The sequence below is a fragment of the Ahaetulla prasina genome, chromosome 3 (genome assembly GCF_028640845.1).
Source record: "Ahaetulla prasina isolate Xishuangbanna chromosome 3, ASM2864084v1, whole genome shotgun sequence".
NCBI classification, from domain to species: domain Eukaryota; kingdom Metazoa; phylum Chordata; class Lepidosauria; order Squamata; family Colubridae; genus Ahaetulla; species Ahaetulla prasina.
In genome coordinates this window covers 21,149,685-21,177,320 of record NC_080541.1, presented here as the reverse complement: position 1 = coordinate 21,177,320, position 27,636 = coordinate 21,149,685, and the positions used below count along the sequence as shown (strand labels likewise).

General features: G+C 43.2%; 1 protein-coding gene across 2 annotated transcripts in view; it reads left to right on the top strand.

Annotated features, from left to right (window-relative positions):
- Positions 1 to 27,636, top strand: part of DEPTOR (DEP domain containing MTOR interacting protein) — a 107,343-nt gene that overhangs the window by 18,503 nt on the left and 61,204 nt on the right. The gene's annotated exons all lie outside the window — the stretch shown is intronic.

The window sequence follows — 27,636 nt, the reverse complement described above, 5'->3', positions numbered from 1 at the left end:
TATTCTATTCTATTCTATTCTATTCTATTCTATTCACTGTCTCGCTTAGCAATAGAAATGTTGGACTCAATTGTGGTTGTAAGTCGAGAATTACGTGTATTGCATTTTATGTTTCTTTATATATTCCCATTTTCTTCTGACATTCATTATTAGTCCATACATTCTGCTAATCGATGTTTGTTTAATCATGATTGAATAAACCATAATTGGCCGCTTCCTGGGTTATGTCTAAGACATAAACTACAGTTTACAAACCGCAGTAAATGTATTAATGCAAGCTGCAAGCCACAATAACGGTATTTATGCAACATACACATCATATAATGTAATTTGATGTATGAACCCTCTCATTATCTGCCCAGCGTGTAACCTATAGAAATATTTCTCTTAAAAAAATGATCCTAATTCCCAAGTGAGTGGCATGTGACCTTTCTAAGTTTAATGAATTAGTAAGTTAAATCAATAGAGTGTATGATTTTTCTTAAAACAACCATTTTGAGAATTGCTCTGCAGCTGTGCTGTAAAGTGCATTCTATTCCAGGTCAATACTGTTAGGGATGCACACGAAGCTGAAGTTTTTTTGAATATTGAGAAAAACATGCTGTTTTAGTGTTGAAGTGGTACAAGGGAGACCAGTTTTAATTTTAACCCTCAGCTGTGAAAACTCTCTCAATGACTTTAATACGGGCGCCTCTAGCTCAACCTACCTCACAAGGTTCATATAAGGAGAAATAGGAAATGGAACTGCTTGAAGAAAGGCAGGTCAAATGAATTCAGGAAGTCCTTGACTTACAGCCGATCTGCACACTTACAACTATTGCAGGAGCTCCATGACCACGTGATCAGAATTCAGACAACCAGCACGTATTTACAATTGTTGCAGCATCCCAGGATTATACAAACACCATCGATAACCTTCTCTGTCTGCTTCTGACAAAACATAATTAATGGGGGGGAGCTGGATTCGCTTAACGACTATGTGATTCATATAATGACTGAGTGATTTGTTTAACAGCTGTGGCAACACAAGGCTGTAAATTGGGTCCGACTCACTTAAAAACTGTCTTGTGGAGCAACGGAAATTCTGGTCATGATGACCAGTTATGGTCATGAGTTGAAGACTTATCTATAATTAATAAGTTGAATTTATTTTAAGTATGAAAGGAAGAGCCGTGGTGGAGTGGTGGTTAGAATGCAGTATTGAAGGCAAACTCTGCCCACAGCCTGGAGTTCAATCCTCACCGGCTCCAGGTTGACTCAGCCTGCCATCCTTCCGAGGTTGGAAGGACCCAGATTGTTGGGGGCAATATGCTGACTCAGTAAACCGCTTAGAGCAGTAATGGCTAACCTTTTCTGGACCAAGTGCCCAAAGCGCATGCACGCACATCCACGCATTCATGCATGCGCCCGAACCCCCAAACTGCGATGCATGCACGGGCTCTGCTCATGCGTCCCGCCCTCAGAGCATGTGCACGCCTCCACAAATGCCGCCCAGTGTGCGCCCCCCTGCATATGCCTGCACAGCCCAGGCACATGCATGCCCAGCAGAGACCTGAAGACCAGCTGGCTGGCGGAAGGTGCACGTGCATGCGCAGCAGAGCTGAACTCGAGCAACGGCTCATGTGCCATCAGAGAGGGCGCTGCGTGCCACCATCATGGTTCACCATCATGGGCTTAGAGAGGGCTGTAAAAGTACCATGAAGTGGTATATAAGTCTAAGTGCTATTGCTATTTAAACCGCTCAAAAGTGGAAGCTGTCTGGAGAGTTCACAGCAAAACACACTTTAAAAAAATACAATGTGAATAAAAACCTATAAAAGAAAATGCAAAATAAAAATACCATATAAAAAACTAGGGAGTACTCAAAAGTTAAAACAATAGGAATTAAAATATAATGAAAAGCCGATTTAAAAGCCTGGGACCATAGAAAGGTCTTGTTGTGTCTGCGCCCCCCGAACCGGGCCCCCTGCCAGAAAGTGACTTGGAAAGTGAGGGGGAAGGGCCGTCAGGACTTACCTCAGGAGCACCGGATTCCCTGGCTCAGCTCCAGGAGCCAGAGGCAGGCCAGGTGGAGGAGATAACGAGGCCTCCGTCCCCTGACTCTTTCCCCCCCAGGCCACCCCTCCAGACCCAGCTGATGGCAATCAGGCCTGGCTGGACCCTAGGTTTCGTAGGCAGGAGAGGCGGGAACAACAGAAGTAGGGGTGAGGCAGGCCTAGGAAGTGCTGCGTCAGGGAGCTATACCCCACAGGATATAAAACCAGCGAGGGCTGCTATGCCTCTTCGTAGCAGGCAAATCAACTGATTAACTAGAGCTGAAGTACTGTTTGTTCCTGGGTGACTCATCGGCATCAAGAGAGATAACAGAGTCACTTGGCAGATGCTCACAAGTTTGCTGCCAGAGCTGATGGTGCCGGCTAATTAAGTCATCGCTCGGACGGAGGCGAGGGGGGACAGAACAGGTCTTCACTTGACAGTGAAATGATTTTAGAGTGGGGACCAGCTGAGCCTCTCTGGGGAAGGTTTTCCATAAGTTCCTTCCACCTCAGTAGATTCCCCTCCCCCCATAGAAGACCACCTCATCTCGTTTGTCAAAGGGACAAAGCCTCATTGCAAGCTTTTTAAGTCCCGACAGATACATCACAGTATGGGAGAAGCTCCTCATTCAGGTAACCTGGTCCTAAGACTTTAAGAGGTTAAAAGGTGAGAGGAGCACTTTGAGTTGCATCCAAAACCCCCCAGCATGAATGGAAAAGACCTGGAATAATATGTACCTAGTGAGCAGTCCGAGCTGCTGGGTTTTATATTAATTGGAGTCTCCAGATCATTTGAAAGGCAGTCCCATGTACATTGTGTTGCAATAATCCAACCAGAAGTTATCAGAGCATAAACACTGCATCTGTTACAAAGTTCTCCATCCAGACGCACTCGTGACGTCTCGCCTGGATTACTGCAATGCTCTCTACATGGGGCTCCCCTTGAAGGGCATCCGGAGGCTACAGTTAGTCCAGAATGCGGCTGCGCGGGTGATAGATGGAGCCCCTCGTGGCTCCCGCATAACACCCATCCTGCGCAGACTGCACTGGCTACCTGTGGCCTTCCGGGTGCGCTTCAAGGTTTTGGTGACCACCTTTAAAGCGCTCCATGGCATAGGGCCGGGTTATTTACGGGACCGCCTACTGCTACCGAATACCTCTCACCGACCCGTGCGCTCTCATAGAGAAGGACTCCTCAGGGTGCCGTCAGCAAGGCAGTGTCGTCTGGCGACGCCCAGGGGAAGGGCCTTCTCTGTGGGGGCTCCCGCCCTCTGGAACGAACTACCCCCCGGACTTCGTCAGCTTCCGGACCTTCGGACCTTCCGCCACGAGCTTAAAACATACTTATTTAATTGCGCAGGACTGAGTTAGATTTTAAATTTATGGGTTTTAAATTGGGTTTTATTCCTATATTTTTAATTATTGGGCTTTTAGAATAAGTTTTTTAATTGTTTTTATATTGTATTTATGTGTTTTTTAAGTGCCTGTAAACCGCCCTGAGTCCTTCGGGAGATAGGGCGGTATATAAATATGATCAAATAAATAAATAAATAAATAAATAAATAGTAAAGTTGTAGTCGATAAATAAGCACAGGCTGATAAAAGGAACTCTGTGCTGCAGAGGCCAGTTGGCTTCTAAACTCACCCTGAAAACTGTGAACTTGCTCCTTTAGAGTGAGTGCAGAGCCCTCTAGGATAGGCAAGAAATCACTTAGCTAGACAGATGCACCAACCACAAACAGTATCTTTGTCTTGTCTGGGTTAAGATTCGGTTTATTGATCCTTATCATCTGGTCTATTACCTTACCCTAGTATTGTTTCAGAATGTCAACCCCCCTCACCTGTGATACAAGTAGAGTTAGAAGTAGTAGCGATAGCATCTCAGACCACATCCCTGGTTGGCCCTCTCTTAGCAATTTCATGAAGATTAGAGAATGTTATCTTTCATGAAGATAGCATAACAGAGTTGGAAAGGACCTTAGAGGTCTTCTAGTCCAGCTCCCTGCTCAGGCAGGAAATCCTATACCATTTCAGACAAATGACTGTCCAATCTCTTCATAAAAACCTCCAGTGTAAGAGCATCCACTATTTCTGGAGGCAAGTCGTTCCACTGATTAATTGTTTTCGCTGTCAGGAAAATTCTCCGTAGTTCTAGGTCAGGGGTCAGCAACCTGCGGCTCTAGAGCTGCATGTGGCTCTTTCATCCCTCTGCTGTGGTTCCTTGTCGCTGGTCAGCTCCACAATTGATAGGGCTTTCGGTTAGGACAGGTAGAGGAAAAGGATGCCGTGCTAGGAGGAGACTCTATAGTGGGGGAATCGGACTTTCAGAGGAAAAAGGACGTCACACTTGGAGGAGTCTTTATGGTGGGGGAACTGGATTTCCAGTTGGCTCCAGAATTGAATGGGGGGGCTTCCGGTTAGGACCTTTGTGGCTCTTTGAGTGTTTAAGGTTGCCGACCCCTGTTCTAGGTTGATTCTCTTCTTGATGAGTTTCCACCCATTGCTTCTTGTCCTGCCTTCACGTACTTTGAAGAATAGGTGACAGCCGGTGGGATTGTGTTGGTGCACAAAAAAATATGGGACATGGCGTTTAGAGAAATTAGAGCACTTTTGAATGTAAATTTAGATTTGTCAATGAGGATTGCATTACTGTTGCTGGTGGAAAAACAGAATATAAATGAAAGAAAAAAGGAATTGATTATAAATTCGATAATGGCAGCTAACTTAGTGATGGCTAAATATTGGGGACGAAATTGGGATTTTTTTTATTTTTTTTAATTTACATTTATATCCCGCCCTTCTCCGAAGACTCAGGGCGGCTTACAGTGTATAGGGCAATAGTCTCATTCTATTTGTATATTTACAAAGTCAACTTATTGTCCCCCCAACAATCTGGGTCCTCATTTTACCTACCTTATAAAGGATGGAAGGCTGAGTCAACCTTGGGCCGGGCTTGAACCTGCAGTAATTGCAGGCTAGTGTGTTCTAATAACAGGCTCCTTACAGCCTGAGCTATTCCGGCCCAAGTCATATTCAAAGAAATGAGTGGTATATTGGTATAGCGGTATAAGGGGCATAGCACCAACATGCCTACCGTTCCTGTCCTAATGTTCCCTTTGATTGTATCCAATTTCATATAGTTATTACATACTTACGATTATATTTATGCTTATATATCGTATAGTTATTTCATGCTTATGCTTATATATATTGTTGTGAAAAATAAAAAAATATTGAATTTTGGAGTATGGCAACAAATGGTAAATTAACAAGAGAAATTAAATTTTAAAAAGGGATGATTAAAGCAAACAATTATAATGAAATATGGGGGTATTTTATAAAAACAGTGCTGGGGGAAGGCAAAAGGAATAAACCTACTCAAGAATATATTTTGGAGTGAATAAGGGCACAATTGGAATATATTGCATATCTTTTAGTTTTTATAGAAGAAGAAATATAAGAAAAAATGGTCTCCGAGGTGTGAGGTGCACTGTAATATTTGTATTTTTTCCCCTTTTTTTATTTAAATGTATATGTACTATGTTTGTATTATTTGTATTTAAAATAAAAAACATTTTAAAAAGAATAGGTGACAGCCTATTCTTTGTGACAGCCCCTCAGATATTGAGGCATTCCTATCATGTCATCCCTAGTCCTTCTTTTCATTATACTAGATATATGCCATTCCTGCAACCGTTCTTCATACATTTTAGATGTTACATCTAATGGAGCCAGTGGTAGGTTTTTGCTACCAGTTCGGGGGGCGTGGCTAAGTGGGGGCAAGTGGGGGCATGCGTGGCTAAGTGGGGACATGTGACTGAGTGGGCGTGGCCAGCTTGACATCACTCATGCCCATACCCACTCAGTCACATGACCCCACCCAACTATCCATGCCCACAGGAAAAGGTAGGAAAATTTTTGGAATTTCCACCTATCTACTCCCGCCCTCCCTTTGCCAGTCACCCCCATTTCCCCTCCTTTAGCAGCCACAGCCTTAGCCTCGCTTCCTCCACCACCACCGCCTCTTTGTTTGGGCTGCTGCTTACCTTCCGCAGCGGCTAGTCCACAGTCTGGAAGGCAAGCTGACTGGAGTATTCTTTTTTCTTTTTTCTTTTAATATAAAATTTTTTATTTCCATTTTCCAGCATCATATTTATGTACAATCAGTTATCCATCATTAATCATTAATTTTTATTTATTGCTGATTCGGGCCTGCTCGATTGCCACTCCCTTTCTTCACAACCTCCCTCTACCCTCTACTACTTTCCCCTCCTTCATCTCCTTCACTTTACTACTTCCTCTCCTCCTTCTCCACTCCTCCCTTCTTCCACCCTCTCCAACCTTCTTATTCCCCTCCTCCTTCTCAACTCTTTCCTACCTACTTTCTTCCCTCCTTCTACTCCTCTCTCCCTTTCTTTCTGAAATGGCAGTCGGGCATCCCCAATATCATTTCAAATTTTAATTTCATATCTTCAATCATTACTGTACATTAATAACCAATCCATGTATCATTTCCCCCCCCCTTCCCCCTCCTTTCCAGAGCAAATACTGGGTATTATGACCAACAATCACAAGCTAAAGTATACAAAATATACATAAACTCCCACCCCTCCCTAAAACTGTAAATCCCCTCACAATAAAAATAAAGAGATAAGAAAGAATAATAAAAAAGAAAAAAGAAAAGGAGCAATACCAATACAACCTTCCCTTCACATATTGCTTCTTCTTACGGTCCATTTTTAAAATTAGTCCATCTTCTCAAATTCATTTTTTTTCCACTTGTATATTCCTGACTGGAGTTTTCGGCAGCCCCCAGCCAGTTGCTGCTGCTGGAAAGCGGCTGGCCACAAGTCGCCAAAAGTACCAAAGTTCATGGAAAAAGTCGCCATGTTCTTCACGCATGTGCATCAGAGGTGAAATGCTTCCTGTTTGCACCGGCTCGCCCGATTAGGTAGCGATGGCAGCTGCTGGTTCGGAAGACCGGTAGCAAAAATCCCTGGCCCCGCCCCCTTGCCCCTGCTGATCTGCACCATCAGCAGAGGTTTTTTTTTTACTTTTAAAAGTTTTTCTTCAGCCGAAACATGCCTTTAAAAGTAAAAAAAAAACAAAAACTCTGATGATAGCGGGGCTGAGCAGAGATTATCAGAACACTTTAAAAGTTTTTTTAAAAAAAACCCTCTTCAGCCAAAGGGGGAAAAAAAGGAAAAGTGGGGGGCTTTAAAAGGCTCCTCTGGCCATCCCAGCTGAGTTCCTCATCACCAAAACCTTAAAAAACATGTTTTCTACATGTTAAAACAATTATTTTAAGAGGTTCTGGGCTGCTATGAGGGAACTTCAGCTGAGATAGTTTAAACTTTAAAACTTTTTTTCCTCTGGCGATCCCAGAGGAGTTTCCTGATCATATGAGGTTTTTAAAATCACTTTTTAATAGCCCCCACTTACAAGAGCCCCACCCATGCCCAGCCAATTCCCCCTCCTCACTTACCTATAATTACTGCTCTTTTGGACTGGCAAACGCTATGCTTTCTTCAGCTACTGAAGAAAAAAAAAAGCTTCCTGCTTTGCTGGTTGAGGAATTCTGGGATTTGAAGTCCACAATAAAATAAAATAAAATAAAATAATAAAAATAAAATATTTGTGCAGCTTTCTGAGATTTGGTGTGTTTCTGTAGTGTTTCACAAAGCTGTATGTGGCATTTTGTGTGTGTGTGAGTCAATTGTGTTGTGTTGTGGGTGTGTAAAGTGTGAAAGTTGGTTTGTATACTTCGTTAATTATTTTTATTATTTATTGTTATTGGCCACGCCCACCCAGTACTACTTCCTCTCCTCCTTCTCCACTCCTCCTTCTTCCACCCTCTCCAACCTTCTTATTCCCCTCCTCCTTCTCAACTCTTTCCTACCTACTTTCTTCCCTCCTTCTACTCCTCTCTCCCTTTCTTTCTGAAATGGCAGTCGGGCAGCCCCAATATCATTTCAAATTTTAATTTCATATCTTCAATCATTACTGTACATTAATAACCAATCCATGTATCATTTCCCCCCCTCTCCCCCCCTTCCCCCTCCTTTCCAGAGCAAATACTGGGTGTTACGTTTGGGCAATAACGAGGCAGGAGACCAGGGTAGTGACAACAGCTCTTTAATATACAGTGAACCCAGCAACTAGTACTGAGGAAAACCTCTCTTTATATATATTTCAGCCGGTGGTTTCAACCAATCAGCAACGTGCTAATTCCGCCAAAACTCCGCCAAAACTTTAAAGATACATTACACTCCTTCCCTCCCAGAAGGCATTTTACCATTATTTACATAATTTTAGCATATTATTTCTCTCGTAGTCACGCAGGTAAACTGGGCGTTCCTAACCCTTCGGACCTGCGCAGTTCACTTTCTGGGGTTGAGTCGAGCTGACCGGAGGGACTGCCCGTTCCTCTCAGCTCCTCCTCCAGGCCATCCGGCTTTGGATTACTTGCCGAGTCGAGCCTACTGTCCTCGGGAAGGACCGGAGGTGTCGCTGGACCTCGTCTGAACCAGATAAGTTCCCGTTTTTCGGCTGGAGTCAGTTATGGGTTCAATCAATGAGTAGTCAGGGCCCGTTCCGTCTATCTCTGGTCTAGTGTTAATCCTATTCCTCAGCTGATCTATGTGGCGTCTCCACACTCGGCCGTCCTCTATCTCTACAAGATAAGACTTGGGCCCCGTGGTGTCAATGATTGTTCCCTTTAACCAGTTTGGGCCGTCACCGTAATTGTGTGCCCATACAGGACTCTCTATGGTTAGTTCCCTTGTTTTGCCTGATATTGTTTTGTACCTGTCTGGCGTGTAATTCGGGTTTAACGGTCTAAGGGCATCTTAGTTTTCGCCCATCAGTAGCTCCGCTGGGCTGCGGCCAGTAGCTACACAAGGGGTTCTGTGTTGTACCGTTAGGAATCGTCAATTTGTGATTGCCAATCACCCGGGCGCTTCTTGACAATGCCTCTTTGCGCTCCGGATGAAACGTTCAGCAAGGCCGTTCGTCGCAGGGTGGAAAGGCGCTGAGAGGGCATGTCGGATGCCCTCTTCTGCCAAGTACCCTCAAAAGTGTCGCGTGAACTGTGGCCCATTGTCTGACACTAGAGTGTCCGGCAACCCATGGGTACAAAAGGTGCCTTAGTGCTGAAATGACAGCTTCAGCGGTTGTGGATTTCATTAGGATGATCTCCAGCCATTTGGAGAATGCATCCACCACTATTAGAAACGTTTGGCCATGGAAAGGGCCAGCAAGTCTATGTGTATCGGGACCAAGGGCCTTGGGGTTTCTCCCACTCCCGGACTGGGGCCGTTGGTGGTAGTGGTCTGGACTCCTGGCACCTGGCATTTGCCAACCTTGTCGCTAATCTCCTTGTCCATTAGGGGCCACCACACATAGCTTCTAGCTAAACCCTTCATTCTCACGATCCCAGGGTGACCTTCGTGCAGAAGTTCCAGAACTTTTCCTCAATTTCTCTGGAACTACCACTATCCCCCAGAGCAGGCACCCCTTGCACCGATAATTCCCGCTTTTCTTGACAAATTCTTTGAAACGCCGCTCATGAGCGGGCCACCCTCTTTGGACCCAACCAATTACAGTTCTCAAAGTAATGTCGGTATGAGCCGAGCCACCTCCTTAGACGTGACTGGGCCAGAGTCCAGAGAGTCAATTAACAGTATGGGCGTCCCCGGAGTGGGGTCCTCGATCGCCCCTGGCAGTGGGCATCTGCTTAACGTGTCCGCATGCCCCAACTCCTTTCCTGGCCGATGCCGCAGTTTATAGGAGTAGGCGGCTAAAAAGATAGTCCATCGGGTCAATCGGGGCGAGAGTGCCACAGGTGTTGGGCGGTCGCCAGCCAGTAACCCTAACAGTGGTCTGTGGTCTGTAACAATTTCAAAGTCTCTCCCAAAAACGTATTCGTGAAACTTTTTTACTCCTGAAACTATAGCTAGGGCTTCCCTATCCAACTGACTGGAGTTTTCGGCAGCCCCCAGCCAGTTGCTGCTGCTGGAAAGCGGCTGGCCACAAGTCGCCAAAAGTACCAAAGTTCATGGAAAAAGTCGCCATGTTCTTCACGCATGTGCATCAGAGGTGAAATGCTTCCTGTTTGCACCGGCTCGCCCGATTAGGTAGCGATGGCAGCTGCTGGTTCGGAAGACCGGTAGCAAAAATCCCTGGCCCCGCCCCCTTGCCCCTGCTGATCTGCACCATCAGCAGAGGTTTTTTTTTTACTTTTAAAAGTTTTTCTTCAGCCGAAACATGCCTTTAAAAGTAAAAAAAAAACAAAAACTCTGATGATAGCGGGGCTGAGCAGAGATTATCAGAACACTTTAAAAGTTTTTTTAAAAAAAAACCTCTTCAGCCAAAGGGGAAAAAAAGGAAAAGTGGGGGGCTTTAAAAGGCTCCTCTGGCCATCAAAGCTGAGTTCCTCATCACCAAAACCTTAAAAAACATGTTTTCTACATGTTAAAATAATTATTTTAAGAGGTTCTGGGCTGCTATGAGGGAACTTCAGCTGAGATAGTCAGAGGAGCTGACTTTAAAACTTTTTTTCTTCTGGCGATCCCAGAGGAGTTTCCTGATCATATCAGGTTTTTAAACTCACTTTTTAACAGCCCCCACTTACAAGAGCCCCCATTCATGCCCAGCCAATTCCCCCTCCTCACTTACCTATAATTACTGCTCTTTTGGGCTGGCAAACGCTATGCTTTCTTCAGCTACTGAAGAAAAAAAAAAGCTTCCTGCTTTGCTGGTTGAGGAATTCTGGGATTTGAAGTCCACAATAAAATAAAATAAAATAAAATAATAAAATAAAATATTTGTGCAGCTTTCTGAGATTTGGTGTGTTTCTGTAGTGTTTCACAAAGCTGTATGTGGCATTTTGTGTGTGTGTGAGTCAATTGTGTTGTGTTGTGTGTGTGTAAAGTGTGAAAGTTGGTTTGTATACTTCGTTAATTATTTTTATTATTTATTGTTATTGGCCACGCCCACCCAGTCATCTGACCATCAAGCCACGCCCCACCAATTAAGCCACGCCCACAGAACCGGTAGGGAAAATTTTTAGATTTCACCCCTGATGTGCATCCCATTGGACTTGCAAGTTAATGGGAAGCGCATGCACGAAGAACATGGCGACGAATATGGTGGGCGGGGCAAGTGAGTGGCCACTGGAGGACTGGTTCAGGGGGTGGCCAGCCGGCCGTCGCTACCGGTTTGGTGACCTTGGCCAAATTTCTGCCAACGGTTTGCACGAACCAGTGCGAACCAGTTGAATACCACCTCTGAATGGAGCCCTTGAGAACTCTAACTCCCATTTGACAGAAGAATTGGTCCCCAAATCACCTTCTGGAAATAAGGGGTGGACACACCATAGTAAAGTTGCTCTCATCACAACTTGCCCTGGAGGAAACTATATTCAACGGTACTGAAACCTAGTGCAGGAGACCCAATTGGATCTTTTTCTCAGCACAAGTCATCGCACAAGCCCATCAAGACAATATGTATTCCCTAGTTAGGTTGAGAACTACTGTATATTGAAATGGATCTAGAAAATCATTTCAGTTTCCTTCATTTTAATGAAGACATTGAAGGAAACAAACACAGTGGAAGTGCTTTTGAGCAGAAATAATTTACCCAACCTGAATATATAACAGCACACTGAATACCCTACCATTTTTTAAAAGATCATAGGAGAGCTTGTTGACAAGATTTAATGAGACAGGTGAAAGTGAGATATCTGGGTGAAAGTTTATTGGAACAAGTGTTGTGCATTTAAAATGCGGAACATATATATATAGCATTTGGGGCTCATGTTTCCTCACTGTAGAAGCATAGGCTTCTTGTAAGAGTTATGACTTCGTTCATACCAATACTTTGTTGGTTCTTACCAGATTTTGGGGTGCATGTTTTGACCCAACCAGATTTTGGTCTATTTCATAGTGGGAGAATCTTACAGAAAGCAAAGAAGATCAGGAAGATAAATAATAAAGGAGGATTGATGGAAGGAGGGAATCCTCAGAAAGCCACCAAGATCTCTGTGAAGCGGCGTAGATCCCCCATAGCAGGCACCCCTTGCACCGATAATTCCCCGCTTTCTTACAAATTCTTTAAAGCTCGCCCGCGCATGGCCACCCTCTTGGACCCAACCAATTACAGTTCTCAAAGTAATGTCCTATGACGCCCGAGCCACCTCCTTAGACGTGACTGGGCCAGAGTCCAGAGAGTCAATTAACAGTATGGGCGTCCCGGAGTGGGGTCTCGATCGCCCTGGCAGTGGGCATCTGCTTAATCGTCCGCATGCCCCAACTCCTTTCCTGGCCGATGCCGCAGTTTATAGGAGTAGGCGGCTAAAAGATAGTCCATCGGGTCAATCGGGCGAGAGTGCCACAGGGTGTTGGGCGGTCGCCAGCCAGTAACCCTAACAGAGGTCTGTGGTCTGTGACAATTTCAAAGTCTCTACCAAAAACGTATTCGTGAAACTTTTTTACTCCTGAAACTATAGCTAGGGCTTCCCTATCCAACTGACTATAGTTCCTCTCTGCCGAGGACATTGTTCTGGAGTAGAAGGCTATTGGGGCTTCTGTGCCATTTGGAAGCCTGTGGCTGAGCACAGCACCCACCCCGTAGGGGGAAGCATCGCAAACTAATACCAATGGCATTGTGCTATGATACTGGATCAGTAAACTATCGCTCGAGAGTAGGTTTTTTACTGCCTCGAATGCCCTAGCTTCCGTCTTTCCCCAAGACCAAACAGCATTCTTTCCCAGTAACTTATGTAGCGGCTCGGCAACGGTTGCCTTATTTTTTAAAAAGACCGCGTAACAGTTCACTAGAACCAGGAATGCCTGTAGCTCTGTTTTGTTTTTGGGCGCTGGAGCCTTTCTTATTGCCTTGACCTTGCTCTCAGTGGGGTGAATTCCTTCCTTGTCTATTCTGTAGCCCAAGAACTCTACGGATTCTACCCCTATTTGGCATTTGTTCACTTTAACTGTTAGACCGGCTGACCGGAAAATGCCCAAAACTTTTCTCAAACGCTCCCCCAATTCGTCTAAATTTTCGGCTGATACCAATACATCATCAAAATAGGGGACCACCCCCGGGAGCCCTTGCAGAAGTCGCTCCATTAAATTTTGAAATAGACCAGGTGCCACACTCACCCCAAACTGTAACCGGGTACACTTGAAAGCACCTCTGTGAGTCACAATTGTCTGGGCTTCGGCTGTGTTGGCGTCTACCGGCAGTTGTTGATAGGCTTGGGCCAAATCTAATTTGGCAAAACGTGCCCTTGCCCCAGCGAGTGCAGCAAGTGTTGCACCACTGGGACCGGGTAAGCGCTTTTTTGCAAGGCTTTGTTTAAAGTTGCCTTGTAGTCAGCGCAGATTCTAACTGACCCATCTGGTTTCACTGGGGTGACGATTGGCGTCTCCCACTTTGCATGATCGACTGGCACTAGTATCCCCTGACTGACTAGTTTGTCTATCTCCCTGTCAATCTTGGGTTTAAGGGCAAAAGGGACCCTCCTTGCTTTTAACCGTATGGGGGCTACCTGGGGGTCTAAATTGAAAGAAATAGGGGTCCCCTTGTACTTGCCCAGGCAGTCCTTGAAAACATCTTCGAATTCGTCCATGAGTGTGTCCTTTAGGTTAAAGTCATTTCTGTAGATGCCAGTCACTCCCATGCCCAATGCTCGGAACCAGTCTAGTCCCAACAAGCTTGGCAGGGTCCCTTCGACTATCGTGATGGGCAGGGTTTTCTTGTGTGGTCCGTACTCGACGCGGACGGATGTTGTCCCTCGAACAGGGATGCGATTCCCTTGGTAGTCTTGAACTTTAAGCCGCTGTGTTTGCAGTTTGCGTTTGGCGATGTTCGCAAAGCTTAAAAGTGTCCCAGGACATGATTGTGATCGCTGACCCTGTGTCCACCTCCAGTCGGCACGGCACTTCTTCAATTTTTGGTTTTGTGAAGATTTTCTTCTCTGGCGGGTTGCTGCACGACCCACTATCACGGTCGCTCGATTTGACTTCGCGCCTTTTTGTTTTGACCAATCACGGGTCGCCTTGCCGATCCCGCGCCTGATTGGTTGGTTTGAATTTTCGGCGGGAAGGTTGGGGTGCTCGACAGACTTGAGCCAGGTGCCCTTCTTCTCGCACCGACATGTAGCGCCCTTGAACTTGCATTGTTGACGCTGGTGTTGCCCTCCGCAACTTCCGCATTCATCCCGGTCTTCTTTCCCTTCTCCCGGTGTGAAAACTCCTTCCTCATCCTCGCCGCCTGATTCGGTCTGGATTCTTCGTTGTGGACCGGAGTTGATTTCGCTGTTGGTGTGGAGGGCTTTTGTAGGGTTTCCGCCGCTTGGGTGGACATCTCATGAGCTCTGGCTTCGCCCAGAGCGCTTGCCAGCGTTAGGTTGCTTTTGATAGCAGCCGCCTCGCAAACGAATGTCTCTGACCCCACGGATGAGTTGCTCCAACAGTTCCTCATCCAAATCTCGGTACCCACAATATTTGAGGCTTTCCTCAGGGCGGCCATGTAATCGCTGATGGATTCGCCTCTTGCTGTCTGCGCCTCCAAATTCAAAACGCTGCACATATTTGGACGGTGTTGGCGCGAAATGGTTCTTCAATAGGTTCTGCAGAGTTTGCCACGATACCGATTGTACCGCGTTGGCTCTGCCAGGGCTTCCGCGATGTCGATGACCTCGGACCGCAGTGGCTCAGGAAATACGCCTTTTCTGTTGTCTGAACTCCTTGCAGTTCGTTGCCTCGAGGAAACTCTCAAACGGGTCATGTATGTCCCCATTTCTCCTTGGATGGGTCAAACGCGGGCGGTGTGTAGCTGGCCATCGCTGCGTTCCGCCCTGAATTTTGCTGGGTTCGGTTCTTCGTGTGCTCAGCTCTTTCCTGGTGCTTTTAGCCTCGGAATCCCCCCTTCGTCGCCAGTGTTAAGTATGGGCATTAACGAGGCAGGAGACCAGGATAGTGACAACAGCTCTTTAATATACAGTGAACCCAGCAACTAGTACTGAGGAGAACCCCTCTTTATATACAGCTCAGCCGGTGGCTTCAACCAATCAGCAACGTGCTAATTCCCGCCAAAAACTCCCGCCAAAACTTTTAAAGATACATTACACTGGGTATTATGACCAACAATCACAAGCTAAAGTATACAAAATATACATAAACTCCCACCCCTCCCTAAAACTTTAAATCCCCTCACAATAAAAATAAAGAGATAAGAAAGAATAATAAAAAAGAAAAAAGAAAAGGAGCAATACCAATACAATCTTCCCTTCACATATTGCTTCTTCTTACGGTCCATTTTTAAAATTAGTCCATCTTCTCAAATTCAATTTTTTTCCACTTGTATATTCCTGACTGGAGTTTTCAGCAGCCCCCAGCCAGTTGCTGCTGCTGGAAAGCAGCTGGCCACAAGTCGCCAAAAGTACCAAAGTTCATGGAAAAAGTCGCCATGTTCTTCACGCATGTGCATCAGAGGTGAAATGCTTCCTGTTTGCACCGGCTCGCCCGATTAGGTAGCAATGGCAGCTGCTGGTTCGGAAGACCGGTAGCAAAAATCCCTGGCCCCGCCCCCCTGCCCCTGCTGAGCCGCACCATCAGCAGAGGTTTTTTTTTTACTTTTAAAAGTTTTTCTTCAGCCGAAACATGCCTTTAAAAGTAAAAAAAAACAAAACCTCTGATGATAGCGGGGCTGAGCAGAGATTATCAGAACACTTTAAAAGTTTTTTTAAAAAAAACCCTCTTCAGCCAAAGGGGGAAAAAAAGGAAAAGTGGGGGGCTTTAAAAGGCTCCTCTGGCCATCCCAGCTGAGTTCCTCATCACCAAAACCTTAAAAAACATGTTTTCTACATGTTAAAACAATTATTTTAAGAGGTTCTGGGCTGCTATGAGGGAACTTCAGCTGAGATAGTTTAAACTTTAAAACTTTTTTTCCTCTGGCGATCCCAGAGGAGTTTCCTGATCATATGAGGTTTTTAAAATCACTTTTTAATAGCCCCCACTTACAAGAGCCCCCATCCATGCCCAGCCAATTCCCCCTCCTCACTTACCTATAATTACTGCTCTTTCGGGCTGGCAACGCTATGCTTTCTTCAGCTACTGAAGAAAAAAAAAAGCTTCCTGCTTTGCTGGTTGAGGAATTCTGGGATTTGAAGTCCACAATAAAATAAAATAAAATAAAATAATAAAATAAAATATTTGTGCAGCTTTCTGAGATTTGGTGTGTTTCTGTAGTGTTTCACAAAGCTGTATGTGGCATTTTGTGTGTGTGTGAGTCAATTGTGTTGTGTTGTGGGTGTGTAAAGTGTGAAAGTTGGTTTGTATACTTCGTTAATTATTTTTATTATTTATTGTTATTGGCCACGCCCACCCAGTCATCTGACCATCAAGCCACGCCCACCAATTAAGCCACGCCCACAGAACTGGTAGGGAAAATTTTTAGATTTCACCCCTGATGTGCATCCCATTGGACTTGCAAGTTAATGGGAAGCACATGCACGAAGAACATGACGACGAATATGGTGGGCGGGGCAACTGGGGGGCTGGTTCAGGGGGTTGGCCAGCCGGCCGTCGCTACCGGTTTGGTGACCTTGGCCAAATTTCTGCCAACGGTTTGCGCGAACCAGTGCGAACCAGTTGAATACCACCTCTGAATGGAGCCCTTGAGAACTCTAACTCCCATTTGACAGAAGAATTGGTCCCCAAATCACCTTCTGGAAATAAGGGGTGGACACACCATAGTAAAGTTGCTCTCATCACAACTTGCCCTGGAGGAAACTATATTCAACGGTACTGAAACCTAGTGCAGGAGACCCAATTGGATCTTTTTCTCAGCACAAGTCATCGCACAAGCCCATCAAGACAATATGTATTCCCTAGTTAGGTTGAGAACTACTGTATATTGAAATGGATCTAGAAAATCATTTCAGTTTCCTTCATTTTAATGAAGACATTGAAGGAAACAAACACAGTGGAAGTGCTTTTGAGCAGAAATAATTTACCCAACCTGAATATATAACAGCACACTGAATACCCTACCATTTTTTAAAAGATCATAGGAGAGCTTGTTGACAAGATTTAATGAGACAGGTGAAAGTGAGATATCTGGGTGAAAGTTTATTGGAACAAGTGTTGTGCATTTAAAATGCGGAACATATATATATAGCATTTGGGGCTCATGTTTCCTCACTGTAGAAGCATAGGCTTCTTGTAAGAGTTATGACTTCGTTCATACCAATACTTTGTTGGTTCTTACCAGATTTTGGGGTGCATGTTTTGACCCAACCAGATTTTGGTCTATTTCATAGTGGGAGAATCTTACAGAAAGCAAAGAAGATCAGGAAGATAAATAATAAAGGAGGGATTGATGGAAGGAGGGGAATCCTCAGAAAGCCACCAAGATCTCTGTGAAGCGGCATAGTCTTTCTACAGACAAGATCTCCTCTCCCATTAGCAGCTAGTGGTCTCTAAAAGGAGAGAATTTTCCTCCCCCTTTTTAATTAGTGAACTTTAGTGGAACCCACCATTTACTGTTGGGACAGAATGGATGGCCGGCAAAATGTTTTGTGGCTCTGGGTTTCTTCCATCTTCTCTTTTGCACCTGGCAAGTGTTCTGCAGCACAGAAAGCAGTGAGAGACGTTTGTGTGTCTCACAAAAGAGGAGAAGAGTCCAGAAGTCCAGGAGAGGAGTCAAGGCCATTGTCAGGGATACAGGAAATAAGATCAGGATGCTCAGGATATTCCAGTGATATTCTCAAGAACTTAAGACGACAATTTTTTTTATCCATACTGGGTTTTTAGTGGCTGACAGTTTAATATTTCTGAGACATCGCTACTTTGGGTTTGGATATAAAGGCCTGAATGACCACTTTCAGATCTGTGGTTCTGTGAGTTTGATTTTTAACTCGGCCATTTTGCTATTGTGATGTAGTGCTTCTAAAAATTGTCGATTAACTATGCTGCTGAAGCCACAATGTACAAACTCAAAATTTAATTCCATTTTGATTAATTCTCCTCAGCCCAGCCAGTTCTGCTCAGCAGCAACGTAGGCAAGTTATGTTCCTTTTAAAAATTAATTGTAGACGCTTATTTTAGTCCATAATATAAATATACTGTCAAATGTACTTTAAAAAAAATTGAGAAGACCAATGTGGTTGTTAAAGCTATTTGAATGCTAAGGACAGAGGATTGAGCCACCCTTCTAAACTATCATTAGATTGTTAGTTAAACATGCATGGGGATTGCACAGTTAAGGCTCTAATGTTTTTGTTATGGAAAATTTTGTTTTTTTTCTTATAGAAAAGAGGAGTGTGCATAGAAAGATAAGGAAATGCTAAATTATCAAAGACCCAACTCAGTTGAAAAACTGATCAATGCCAATTTTTAAATTTAGTAACAATGTAGATATCCCATGTTTAAAAGTATATCCCAAAGATGCTTATCAAAATAGCAATAGCACTTAGATTTATATACAGCTTTACAGTGCTTTACAGCTCTCTCAAAGCGATTTACAGAGTCAGCCTATTGCCCCCAACAACCTGGGTCCTCATTTTACCGACCTTGGAAGGATGGAAACTGAGTCAACCTTGGACCGTCGAGACTCGAACTGCCGAACTGCTGGCAGTCAGCAGTACTACATTCAAATCACAGTGCCACCATGGCTCTGGACTTAGTTTTTAAAACAACAACAACAAAAGTCCCATTGCTGTTTGAAAAGCATCTATGAGACAACCATGATCTGGATCAGGGGTCTCCAACCTTGGTCCCTTTAAGACTTGTGGACTTCAACTCCCAGAGTTCCTCAGCCAGCTTTGCTGGCTGAAGGACTTTGGGAGTTGAAGTCCACAAGTCTTAAAGGGACCAAGGTTGGAGACCCCTGATCTGGATGACTGAGAATCTCTTCCACACTACAAAAATCATTTGTAAAAGAAATTGCCCCCTTTTTGTGTGCAAAGGATTGGGAGGGTTGATGGCCAACCTATACAGAAGACACCAGGCTGAGATGGTTAATTTTTTTCCTTCTTTCTGTTTTAGTAAGGAGGCTATTCTAGATTTCACAGGCACGATTTTAGACTTTGTTATCTGAAGGAGCAATATATTTGGAAGGCACTGGCTTTTTGTGAGGATACTCGTGTCTATAGTCAAAAGAGTTAAAAGTTCTCAGCTAACAGGCAAGATGGCCCAATTCACCGCTGCCTTTTAAAAGGTTCAGCTGTACACATTCTTTTGACCTTGCCAATCATAATAATAAAAAAAGGAATGTGCAAATAATTAAGTTCCTAGATTGAAGATGGCAAATGATTTGCTAGGAAAGATGGCTGTTTGAAGCCCCTCCTTCTTGGCAAAGAACTCATTGTTCTGCCAGACTTGTAAATAGCAAGTCATAGGGATAGTGAGGGTGGACCTTGTGGGCTTGGCTTGTGGCGAAAATTCAGAAAACGCCTATCTCGACTCTGCTGGCGTGTCTCACACATACACACCCCAAACAAAAGAGAAAGAAATCTTGGTCTCTCATCCACTCCCCATCTTGGCCAACCTGAATAGTGGCGCTTGGTCCCAGAGTCAAGGCTGGTCCTTAAGTAGAGAGGTCAGGGCCTTGACTTCAGCCCTAACACCACCACTACCGGTTCTGTGAGCGTGGCTTGGTGGGCATGGTGTAGTTTGTGGGCATGGCTTGGTGGGTGTGGCAGGGGAAGGATACTGCAAAATCTCCATTCCCACCCCACTCTAAGGGAAGGATACTACAAAATCCCATTTCCTCCCCACTCCTGGGGGAAGGATATTGCAAAATCTCCAGTCCCACCCCACTCTGGGGCCAGCCAGAGGTGGTATTTGCCAGTTCTCCGAACTACTCAAAATTTCTGCTATCAGTTCTCCAGAACCTGTTAGAACCTGCTGGATTTCACCCCTGGTTTACATCATTCCTCAAGCACCCACCCCTCAGAAGAATGAAATATTTATATGCTATGTTATGTTATGTTATGTTACGTTACCTTACCTTACCTTACCTTACCTTACCTTACCTTACGTTATGTTACGTTACGTTATAAATATAACATATATTAATATTGGTAAATATTAAAAAGGCAGAATATTATATTTCCCTAATGGAGAAACATGTTTTTTTTAGAGGCAGGAAGCAGACTCAGTCTTTCTTAATAGCCCCTAGCAGATATTTTGTGCCCATTAAGGAAAGATTGGTCCATCCTATTTAGAAACCAGCCCTGGTCTCCCTGCCCCCAAGCAGAAACTGAGGAGGCCATAAATGCAGATGTGGTAATCCATTCAAGGCAGGTTATTTTGAAACCAAGGCAGAATGGTAGGATTAGAAGCAGCCCAGAGCAGTCCAAAGTCCCTTCATTGCACCACCCCCAGAGTAGTCCAAACTTCAACCAAATAGCTCAGACAAGCACCAAGATTTGCATTTCCTCTTTTGCCTATAGAGCCAGCCACGACCCATACATGACCCCCAAAAAATCTGACAATAGCTGATAGAATACATGTTCTTCCACAGGAACAGGAAGCTCAAATACAAAGCCCATAGAAGGTATAAAAAACCCCACTCTCAACTCCATTTTGGTCAGCTACCCAGAACCACAAACCTATGTGGTTCTGCTTCATCAATAAACCATCTTTCCAATCAGCCTCCTTGTTTCCAGTGTCTTTCTCCCAGCTTGGAACTAAACCAGATGGATATTTCTTCCCATAGCACGATTGCATCTGTAGTGCTTCAGGATCTGCCATGCCCCAGTTATCTTCGGGCAACATTTTCTTTTTGGTCCCTGTGGCCTAAACAAGGCTGCCCTGGGTCACACAAGGCCTTTGTTTTAGAAGCGGCTTCAGAGAATTTTTTTTTTGTAGCCTCCCAACTTCCAAAAACAGCGCAAAAGCATGCCTCATTCTTGTGTGATTTTCAGAGGCTCCAGAGGCTGTGCAACAACAAGGGACCTCTCAAGTGGAGGCCAATGAGAAAACACCTGCATGCTCAGCCTTTGAAAATCACACAAAAATAGGCCGTGGTTTTGAGAACAGTTGTTGGCTGTTGGTAAACACAGGCAGGTCACCCAAAATATTATCAGAGCTCCATGGATTAGGGCCCGGGTACTTACGGGACCGCCTCCTGTTACCTCATGCCTCCCACCGACCCGTACGCTCGCACAGAGAGGGACTTCTCAGGGTGCCGTCCGCCAAGCAATGTTGGCTGGTGGCCCCCAGGGGAAGATCCTTCTCTGTGGGGGCTCCTACCCTTTGGAAAGAACTCCCCCCTGGCTTGCGTCAATTGCCTGACCTTCGGACCTTCCGCTGCGAGCTGAAAACGGATTTATTTATTCAAGCGGGATTGGCCTAAATTTTTTAAATATTTTTAATTGGGGTTATATTTTTTATGAATTTTAAGGGTTTTTAAATTTAATTATTTTAAATTTCGGCCGACTATTGAATAAGTTTTTTAATTTTTGTTTTAATTGTATATTGTTATTGTTTTTTATAATTGGCTGTACACCGCCCTGAGTCCTTCGGGAGAAGGGTGGTATAAAAATCAAATAAATAAATAAATAAATAAATAAATAAATAAATAAATAAATAAATAAATAAATAAATAAATAAATAAATAAATAAATAAATAAATCATGATGTATCAGCTTTGGTACACATATCACTGATTCTCCGTCAATGACATGGGGTGTTGGTGATGTTGAAAACCAAGTTTGTATTTTTAATAACCCATTTTGAAACAGACTTGCCTTTATTTACAAAATATGATATTGTGGCCCAAGATATGCATTTTGGGGGTTACTGGCAGTATTTGGAGTTTGTTTTCCATTGATATAGGTTTTTTAAAAAGGTCCATGTTGTGTAAAAATAAATGTGTAACTTTAGAAGCATTGGATTACCAGACACCTTCTCCCCCTTCCCATGTGTGTTTATCTGTCCATCTCTCTTACACACATATATAAACTTCCAGCTTCTGAACATGTCACCTGTATACGTGATTTTCTTTTACTGAACCCAGTTTGGTTTATATTTTCTTTCTCTCTCTCTCTCTCTCTCTCTCTCATTCCCTCCCTCCCTCCCTCCCCCTCTTTCCCCACTCTCTCTGTGCTGGTTCTATCATTTCTTCCTATTTAAAGATAATTTTCCTCATGCTGAGATATAAATAGTTGGAAAGGCTTACTCGTTAACTTCAGGAAGCTGCTATAAAACAGCTAATTAAAAGCAAAAAAACTTGTGTCCTGAAGATACTTTCTTGAAGTTAAGGAAGTTCTTCATCACGCTACCTAATCTATTTACTTTGCAAGGTGTTGGACTGTATATGGCAACATCAAACTTCAAGGAAGAGAATGGGTAAACATTAATTTATGGGATCTACCATGTTGTTTTATTAGAACCTTGAGGCCTGCCAACTGGATGCAAAATTCTAGGTTCTCCAAGAAGGGGACATTTGAATTTGGGGACACACGAAACCCCAATAGAAATTATTTTCTGTAAGAAGTCGTACGCAAATCTTTTCTTGTGCAAAATTTGCTCTGTTTTTTTCCATTTACTCAGCAAAAAAGTGAGAGGAAGAGGATTGTGGTTGCTTTGCTTAAATTACAGTACTGGGAGAGTTTTATTGCAAATCAGATATGAACATTTTAAACTCATCTGTCTTTTAACAGTCATTATCCTGCAGTCATGTATTTTTGGTGGGTTAATGTTTACATGTTGGAATAGAAGTTTAATATTAAAAAGAGCTATTCTGAAGTGGCCCAGCAGACCTCATAAAACAGAAAGCTGGGAATCACATAGCCTGACTAGATGGCTCAGTGGCTAAGACACTGAGCTTGTCGATCAGAAAGGTCGGCAGTTCAGCGGTTCGTATCCCTAGTACAGGTCTCCTGCGTGAGCAGGGGGTTGGACTAGATGACCTCCAAGGTCCCTTCCAACTCTGTTACTGTTAACCTGCTTCTCAGAAGTCCTCTAGATCAGCAGGCCCCAACCTTCCCGTCTCTGCGTACTGACAGTGGTGGTGGGGAAGGAGAGGGGATCTGTGGATCAGGGGTTGGGGATCCCTACTCTAGATCTTCATAATCTGGCCCTATCTCCTCCTTTGGAATAGCAGTTTTGTAATTGCCAGCGCTATCCTGTCTTCTAGAGCAGGACTCTCCAACCTTGGCAACTTTAAGACTTGTGGACTTCAACTCCCAGAATTCCTCAGCCAGCAGAGCTAGCTGAGGAATTCTGGAAGTTGAAGTCCACAAGTCTTAGAGTTGCCAAGTTTGGAGACCCCTGTTCTAGAGAGCTGTTCATCTGGCCTTTCCCCCCTAATCCCAGTTTGTGAGAGAAAGAGGTTGCTCTCACCACCTGCTCTAGGACAGATGTCCAGGGTTGTGGGATCCAGTTACTGGGAATAAATTATCAGAGCAAGAATGCAAAGAATATCATCAGGCAAATGTTAGTAACAACTGAGTATGAGAAATAGAAGACAAGGTTTCCACCGCAGCAGACAATGCAGGAAAAAAGGCTACCGGATTTGAACCAGGAGAAGATATAAATTCAACCTCAAAGAGACCGTCAAGTGTCTGAAATGGTTTCATTCCTGAAATGCAATAAAGATTAAGCCATGATCTTCAAGCCCCTGGAGAATTTCACTCTGGATCACATTTGCTTGGAAAGCTTTCCACAGAGAGCTTCTAAATTCAGCAGGCCTGGTTTATCCGTTGGGTATCAGTTACTTCCTAAAGAGGAGGGCCTATGAAGTTAAGACCAGAGCTTAAAATTATGGACATGCACCACTGGTAGTTAGAATATTGTTGCAACTGTAAAAACATTCTCGTATGACCACACTTTCTGTTCCAGCTTGGAAAATCATAAATCAATAGTGCCTTGCTTAGATCAAACCAAAGTCCATGAGCTTTCCGTCTCTGGCCAGCTACTTCTTGTTAGCTTTCACCTTTGGTATATAATTTTGCAATTTGAAATCTGAGTAATAATCATAACTTTTTTTTAAAAAGAAAATAATGTTTAGAAATTTATAACTATTATAAAGTTCTAACTATCACTTTTAATGGCTAAAGTTTTAACTACTATTATTAATGGCTAAAGTTCTAACTACTATTATTGCTAAATTACCTACATACAGGTAGCCTTCGACTTATGACCCCAGAAGTGAGCCCCAAATTTCCATTGCTAAGCGAGATAGATGTTAAGTGAATTTTGCCCATTATACGACCTTTCTTACCACAGTTGTTAACTGAATCATTGCAGTTGTTGAGTTACTGCCGGTAACATGGTTGTTAAGTGAATCTGGCTTCCCTATTACTTTGCTGGTCAGATGGTCACAAAAGGGAATCACATGACCCTGGGACTTTGCAACCATCATAAATATCCAAAATTTGATCGTGTGACCATGGGATATTGCAATGGTAGTAAGAATGAAAAACAATCGTAAGACTTTTTTTTCCCAGCACCGTTATAACTTTGGTCACTAAACTAAATGGTTGTAAGTTGAGGACTATCTGTAATTGGTGCTTATTTCAGGTAGACTGCTATTCCAAGAAGAGGGGCAGCTAGATTTTCACTTAAAGATAAATTAAAAGTAAAATATAATTCAGATGTATATTCTAATCTATACATACTCTATGGTCATATATTTTAATTATTGCTTTTGCCCTATTAAGAATTTCAACTTATGCATCATTTTTATCACTCCCTGGGCCTGGGAACTGCAAGCAATGTTTTTAGGTCCATATACAGTATTCTTCCATTGTAGGCTGTTTAATTATTGCTGTTGTCAAGTAAGGCTGGAAAACTGCCCATCTGGAAGTATGGAGAGCTGTTCTCCTTCAAGATGGACAAGAGTTGGCTGGATAGATATAGAATGTGACTCAGTGAAAGGCAGCTACTTACATTTTAAGTAAATCATCAAACTGATGATATCTGGACTTCAGACCCAAATCTAGATATCAGGATCTGTCAAGGAGGATGGGGAAAAGAATTAAGATGATAATTACTTGATAGAAAGATGGTTGGAAAGCATAACTATACATTTTCTTCTCTTTTCATTCCTTTTTTCTTACTTTCTTTTTTGTTTTGTTTCAATACTTTCATGGTATTGAAAAATGAACAAACACATACTGTGTATGTTTTGAAAAAGTTCAAAAACACAAATTAAAATAAGCTCTGGGCAAAGAATAAAATGGAATTAGCCAAGCTAATTGAATGAAATTTCCTCCCGGGCCAAGTTTAACCTGAGATCTCTCTGATCAAATAAGAAGAAAGGTCATTTCCCCCCCCAAAGATTACCATTTCAATTCAAAAAATATATCGTAACATTATGAAGAATGTGTAATATGCAACCTGATTTATTTTTTTGCAATAAAGAAGCGTTTAAAAATGAAGTCAGTGGAAGGAAGCTTGGCCAACATCAACAGAGATCGTTGCTAGAATATTGGTGCCCACAAGCACCAGGTAAATATATCTCTGGTTATTGCAATTTACTAAGCTGGTTCAACTGATGTAACCATGCTATAACCATTTCTGGGTTTCCCATGTACTCCTATGATTATTTTTTCCTTATGTAAAATATATAGCTATTATGATTGAGGCTTAGTTGACTTGGATCTAATCCTTGAACATGATTGATGATCTCCACAAGGGAAAATTTAAGCCACTTAGAGACCTGTCAGATTTCTCTTAAAATAATAATACCTTCCAGAAAGGTAATATAAATTTTCAGATTTCTGTCAAGTAGTACATTCCAGTTAGATTTACTACTGTATTGAAATGTCCTGTTGATTATTTCCATTCCTGAGTCTGAAATACTTACTCGTTTTTGTAAACACTAAGCATTCAAAACCTTCGCTTTTAACTCTGGATAAGATTATTAAAGTCTTTGGTGGCAGGATATTGCAAATAATGTTGTAATTCCAGACTTGTTAGCACTTCCACGAGAGAATTATTCTTGGCTGGAGCTGACGTGCAAACCTATTTTAATAAACATATTGGAGCATGTTTATTCATTTCTGTGAATGGTGGGGGGGAAAGTGTTTTTGTTATCTCCTCATGTTTTTATTGCCTGTTGGGCCAAGAACCAATTCCACCATCTGCTAGGCTTACAAATGCGTGATGGTTCTTGATTGTGGCTATGCTACTGGGTTAATTTTGACCTCTCCAGACTTCTCTAGAACTGTAATTCTAGGAAGCGAACAATAGGTCTTTATGAGAGAGTTCTCAGCCACGAATTAAACTAAATTTCCCAGGATCCTATTTGGGAAACATTAAAAATTAATCTGCAAATGTTGTTTTGGCTTTCTATACTCATTAATCAAAAGTCTTATTTGCAAAATAAATAAATAAATAGCAACGGAAAATGTGCCTGGAATTTCCCTGTGGAATCACGTGTCTCTTTTCCTTGGTTTCGAGGGACTTCAATTTGGCAGATGTTGATGCAATGGACAAAATCTGTTTTTTACAACTTTATGCTTCTGCATGTATGGAGAATATGCATATGGAAAATCTTATTCAGTAGCGGTAGCCATTCTGCTTTAATTCTACCACTTCTAGTAGCCCGTTATAGCGATGGTTTACTGACTTGGTTCTTTCAGAAGGAACTAATTTGTCTACTTTACAAAGGAAGATGTTAAAACTGCAGCCCTGATATACGTATGAATAGAAATAGAAATATGCACAAATGAATATTTCTAATAAAAAAAATGCTGCACACTGCAAAGCACTCTCTCTCCTTTTCAAAAGCATTTCCTCTCTCTCTCTCTCTCCCTCTCTCTCTCCCTCCCTTTCTCCCTTCCTCTCTCCCCCTCTCCCTCCCCCTCTCTCTCTCTTGCTCTCTCTCTCTCTCTTGCTCTCTCACACTCTCTCCCCATCTCTCCCCCTCTCTCTCCCTCCCTCCCTCCCTTTCTCCTTCCTCTCTCCCCTCTCTCCCTCTCTCCTCCCTCTCCCTCCCTCTCTCCCTCTCCCTCTCTCTGCCTAAACCTGTACTGGATTTCCTAGACCTCCCTATAGTTTTCGTGACAATTCAAAAGTGGTTTGCAATTGCCCTATTCCCAGGGCTGACAGAGAGTGACTGGAACACCTAACGGGCTTCATGCCAACTTGGTCTTAAGGTTTCTAGTCTACTTAAACGCTACATTCGCTCTTTAAAAAGCATTCATGTGCTTTAAAAAAAATTAAAATAGATGGCTGCCACTTAGTACTTTCTTTGAAGATTTTATTTATTTGTTAGATTTATATCCTGCCTTCAACACACCATAGATAAAGTTTCTTCTTTCTATTTTCCTCCAAACATGAGGTGGATTTGGGTGAGAGAGAGTAGCTGGATCATATTTACCCAGCTAGCTGTCATGCTCAAGGAAAAACTAAAATGCCTCCCAGTTTTTAGTGTAGCACCTTAATCACACTAATTTCCCAGAGAAGAGGATAAAGATAAGTTTTATCTTTATGGTGAGGTTCTCCTAGGGCTAGAATGCATAGTGTGGCATAACTTACCACTTCAGTTTGTGTGAAATGCATATTTAATGACTTGCCATTAGAGTAGCTGTATTGTGAATAGATAAAACAAATATATTTGACGTTCTCCATGATAA